Consider the following 4,750-nt stretch of genomic DNA (forward strand, 5'->3'; position numbering starts at 1 on the left):
AAGCTGTGGATTCATTCCAGGCTAATGTGGTTTGATGAAACAAGAACCCCTGAAAGGTTGCCTTGAATACCCCTCAAAAATTACTTCATCCAATAAAAAATAGGAAGCAGTTTGGAGAGAACTATGCCCATATTCTCAAATATTGTCTATAAATGTTTGTTTACATTTAAGGGGGTTATGCTATAGAGATTTGCATTGGTATGGATCTTGGTTTATTGATGCAAATTTAAGGTCAATCTTGTTATATGTATATTTCTGCTCTTGATTAAGGTATTGTGATTGTGCGACTCATTTAATAATGTAATGTATAATTAAGAAATATAGGTAAATAGAAAGACATCTATAATAGTCAAGCTTGTAGTCATGTTCAGAGATGCATTTTTTTTTTTTTTTTGGTTTTTCGAGACAGGGTTTCTCTGTGGCTTTGGAGCCTGTCCTGGAACTAGCTCTTGTAGACCAGGCTGGTCTCGAACTCACAGAGATCCGCCTGCCTCTGCCTCCCGAGTGCTGGGATTAAAGGCGTGCGCCACCATCGCCCGGCTCAGAGATGCATTTTTTGATGGATAAGGATTCTTCAAATCTTTCAAAGACTACAGAATATAGCATTTAAAATGTTTTAAGAACTTAGGACTTTTCATGACAGTGAGACACATCTTCTCCTGGCAGCATAGCATCAGTTACTTCAGGAGGAATATGGGCATTGAAGAGGCTCCTTGTGGAGTTGGTTAGCCATTTGGGCAGGAAACTGCTCTTGCCTGGACTGCTGAATGAACAATACATGCAGGACCCACAGAGAAATGACGCTGAATTTGCCTAAAGGTGGTGAGACCACTACTCTCAGGGTTCCTACCTTATGAAAGAATAGAAAAAGTCTGCTAGACATTCTACAGGGCACAGAATAAATTGACTGACAAACTGTTAATATAGGTTTGTTATTTCCTATATAGGAAATCTTTGAAATTTCCTGCTTCATGGAAATGTCTGCTGGATACTATGGGCCTGTAGGCCAAAGATGGATGCCCCAACTGTACAGAAGACCTTTGGGTGACTTCCAAGCAGTGAGATGTCTCTTTCAATTCTAGAGTTTTTGGAAGTTGCTTACAATGAACTTATTATTTATTTGGGTAATATTATATCCTTTTGGAGTCTTTGATGGAGTTGAAGAATTTATAGTTATAGTTTTTCTTAGTTATGATAAAAGATAAAACAGATATAAATATTGTACCTGTAATTCTTGCTTGATAACTGTTTTATGTAATTTTACTATGTTAAAGTCTAAACCTTCTTTTTTTATTTAAACAGAAAAGGAGAGGTGATGTGGGATTTCCCTCTGTATGCTGTGATTACCATTAATGAATAAAGAAACTGCTTTGGACCTATAGCAGGGCAGGTTAGGTAGGTGGGGAAAACTAAACTGAAAGCTGGGAGAAAGAAGGGCAGAGTTAGAGAGAAGCCATGGAGCTGCCACTGGAGACAAATGTGCCGAAACTTTGCTGGTAGGCCACTACCTCATGGTGATGCATAGATGAATGTAGATGGGTTAAATTAAGATGTAAGAGTTAGCAAATAAGTAGAGCTAATGGGCAAAGCAGTGATTTAAATAATATAGTTTCTGTGTGATTATTTTGGGGCTGAGCAGCTAGGAACCAACAAGTGGCCTCCTCCAACAGGTAGGAGGAATAAATTCAAGAGATACATTTTTTTCACATGTGACTGTGATTTGTAACAATTTATTGAGCCCTTAAAATGGTTGAGAAGCCTGGTTATTCTTTACTTTACAGCTAATATCCACTTAAGAGTGAGTACAAACCATGTTTGTGTTTCTGGGTCTGGGTTACCTCACTAAGGATGATTTCTTTTCTAGTTGCATCCATTTGCCTGCAAATTTCATGATGTCATTTTTTTGCAGTTAAGTAATATTCCACTGTATTGTAAATGTATCACATTTTCTTTATCCATTTTATGGTGGAGGGGCATCTAGGCTGTTTCCAGGTTCTGGCTATTATGAATGATACTGCTATGAACTTAGCTGAACAAGTGTCCTTGTGGTATGATTGAGCAACCTTTGTGTATATGCCCAAGGATGATATAGCTGGGTCTTGAGGTATATAGTGGGAGCGGGGAATAATGAAAGAGAAATCTTGATGGGGGGGCACATTTTGGTGTTAGGGAGAAACTCGGTGCCAGGGAATCTAAGGGATCCACAGGGATGACCCCAATTAAGACTCCTAGCAATAGTGGAGAGGGTGCCTGAACTGGCAATTTCCTGGAATCAAATTAGTGACTACCCTAATTGTCATCAGAGAGCCTTTATCTAGTAACTGATGGAAGCAAACACAGAGATCCATAGCCAAGCACTGGACTGAGCTCTGGGAGTCCTGTTGAAGTGAGGGAGGAGAGATTATATGAGTGGGATGGGGGTGGGGTGGGGTGGGAGAGGGTGTTAGGTCAAGGTCATGATGGGGAACCCACAGAGACAGCTGACCTGGTCTACTGGGATTTCACTGACTCTGGGCTGATATCTAGGGAGCCTACATGGGACCAATCTAGGCCCTCTGCATGTGTGTAACCATTGTGTAGCTTGGTCTGTTTATGCTTCTAGCAGTGGTCAGGGCTTGTCCCTGGTGCTCGAGCGGGCTTTTGGGAACCTATTCCCCATACTGGGTTGCTTAGCCCAGCCTTGGTCCATGGAGAGGAGCTTGTTTCTGGCCTCAAGTTGTGCCATGTTTTGTTGATGCTCATGGGAGGTCTGCCCCTTCCTGAACAGGAGCCTAAAGAGGAATGGGAGGGGAGGAGGGGGAGCAGGGGGAAGGTAGAGAAGGGGGAACGTGAGGAAAGAAAGGAGGGAAAACTATGATCCAGACATAAAATAAATGAAAAAATTAATTGATAATAATAATAAAAAAGAACAAAAGAACAATTGTAAGCAAAACCAGCTTACATGAGTAGTGAAAAATATGAATTAGGAAGCTTGATGGTCACCTCTAAGCTACAGGATTAATATATATATATATATTAATATATATCATGTTCTCATATAGCTGAAGATGTGCAAGCATGGTGGGTAAGTTTTGTTGCTGTTTTGATTGGATATGAAATCAACTTAGACACACTTCTTGGCAGCAGCCCAGACAAGAAAGCCTGAAGAAAGAGTCATTGCTTTTGGCTGCCAGCCTGTCTCCCTGAATGTGAGTGCTTCTGCTCTGTGGATGTCATTCTTCACTGACAGAAGAACCCAGCTTCCCCAGCCTTCCAGCATGGTCTTCCAGGAATACTCTGGGCCTTTGACACTTGGCTGCTAAGACACAACATTATGGACCTAGTCATTGTTTTCAGTCACTCTAGCATGCGAAAGACCATTTTATGGACTCCCCAGCTTGAACTGTAAAAGGCAGTCTAATATATATATATATATATATATATATATTCATATATTATATAATGAAAATGGCTGAGAAGTAGGTTTTATGTGTGTATGTATTGTATTGTATTGGTTTTTCGAGACAGGGTTTCTCTGTGTAATAGTCCTGGCTGCCCTGAATTTGCTTTGGTAGACCATGATGGCCTTTAGGTCACTGAGGTCCACCTCTCTCTGCCTCCCAAGTGTTAGGATTAAAGGCATGTAGCACCACCGCCTGGCTGGAAAGTAGGTTTTAACATGTTCTCAGGACAGAAAAACACATGCAAAGTAATGAGCCTGTTCTAGCGATCAGGCTAATTAGTATACATTAAATGGTTATATCAAAGCATCATATTTCCATGATAAATGTTTTTGTAATTTTAAATATAACTAACTAAGAAATAAATTGTATAAAAGACTAGTATACTTAACAGTTTGTAGATGCTAAGCTTAGTACTGGATTGATTTAAATATTGTCTTTATGTTAATAGTTATCATTATATTTATGTAAATAGTACCATGATAATTTTTGTAATATATGAGCTTACTTTTTAGTAGTTGTATTTATATAGAAGCCTCAGAGTGTATGCTTGGTTTTGGATTTCATGATACTTCCTGAGGACTGAGGAACTAAACCACTGAGTAGTTTCCTTATCAGGTACCTTTCTGCATTCCTTGTCAGAGAGCAGAATTATAGCACAAAAAGAATTGACCATAGTACAACCTGCTTTCCTTTTTTTTTTTTTATTAATTTCAGTTTTAGACGTATCATACTTGGCTATGATGCATGTGGCCACACTAACCCCTACTCTCACTTCTAAACCTCTTCCTAACTGCCCCACTCTTGCTCTCGTGCCCCTCCCCTTTGCCCTATTTTCTCTTTTTAAAGACCCCACACAGGCAGTCACAGCTTCTGTATGGACTTGATAGCCACACCCATTTATTAAAAAATATCCAAGTAAAAATGGACTTTTCAAATTGGGTTACAAGAAATTTATTACTTAAAATCAACTAGAAGGAAGTGTATAATATTTGAAAATTAGCATGCTAAATGAAAGGATGATATTATATTCATGAAACCCTAAAAAGTCAGAAAAACTCGATCAGAAATTTATAAAAATCAAGACAAAAAGGTTAAACTAAGTGTGGAGGTATACATTTTTAATCTCAGCACTTGGGAGGCAGAGGCAATCAGATCTCTGTGAGTTCTGGGTCAGCCTGGTCTATCTATAAAGCCAGCTCCAGGCTAGCCAGGGCTACACAGTGAGGTCCTATCTCAAACAAGCAAACAAAACAAAGAAACAAACAAGTGAAGGTAAGTCAGTTAAAAACATTGTTTATTTAATCTCC

This window comes from Alexandromys fortis, unplaced genomic scaffold, assembly GCF_014885135.2.
Source record: "Alexandromys fortis isolate MF-2015 unplaced genomic scaffold, M_Fortis_MF-2015_v1.1 scaffold_150, whole genome shotgun sequence".
Taxonomy (NCBI): Eukaryota; Metazoa; Chordata; class Mammalia; order Rodentia; family Cricetidae; genus Alexandromys; species Alexandromys fortis.